General features: G+C 33.1%; 1 protein-coding gene across 1 annotated transcript in view; it reads right to left on the reverse strand.

Moving 5' to 3' along the window:
• Positions 1-697, reverse strand: part of ACSS1 (acyl-CoA synthetase short chain family member 1) — a 170901-nt gene that overhangs the window by 124665 nt on the left and 45539 nt on the right. The gene's annotated exons all lie outside the window — the stretch shown is intronic.

Below are 697 nucleotides of genomic sequence, written 5' to 3' on the forward strand. Positions count from 1 at the left end.
AAAAAAAAAGACACTATGAAGAACTGTACTCCAACAAATCTGAAAATCTAGAAGAAATGGACAGATTTCTATAAACATACTACTTACATAAACTAATACAGACAGAGGTGGAAAAGTTGAACAGACCCATAATAAAAGAAAAAATTGAACAAGTCATAAAAAAATTGCCAACAAAAAAAGTCCAAGCCCAGACGGTTTCACTGGAGAATTCTACTAAACCTTCAGAGAACTGACACCAATCCTATTTAAATTATTCCAGAATAGAGAAAAGAATGGAATCCTCCCAAATTCATTTTATGAAGCAAGCATAACCTTGATACCAAAACCAGGCAAAGACATCATCACAAAGGAAAACTACAGACCAATATCCCTCATCAATATTGATGCAAACATCTTCAACAAAATCCTAGCTAATAGACCCCAATAACATATCAAAAAACACAATACATTATGACCAAGTGGGGTTCATATCAGGTATGGAAAGACAGTTCAACATTAGCAAAACAATTAGCATCATGCATCAAATAAATAAAACAAAGAAAGAGAAACACATGATCATATCAATCAGTGCAAGAAAGGCATTTGATAAAATCCAATGCCCATTCCTGATCAAAAGCCTCAACAAAACAGGAATAAGAGGGACATTCCTCAACATAAAAAAGGGCTTATATGCAAAACCAACAACCAAAATTATTAT

The sequence above is a fragment of the Orycteropus afer genome, unplaced genomic scaffold (assembly GCF_000298275.1).
Source record: "Orycteropus afer afer isolate SDZICR_OR568_19922 unplaced genomic scaffold, OryAfe1.0 scaffold00440, whole genome shotgun sequence".
Classification (NCBI taxonomy): domain Eukaryota; kingdom Metazoa; phylum Chordata; class Mammalia; order Tubulidentata; family Orycteropodidae; genus Orycteropus; species Orycteropus afer.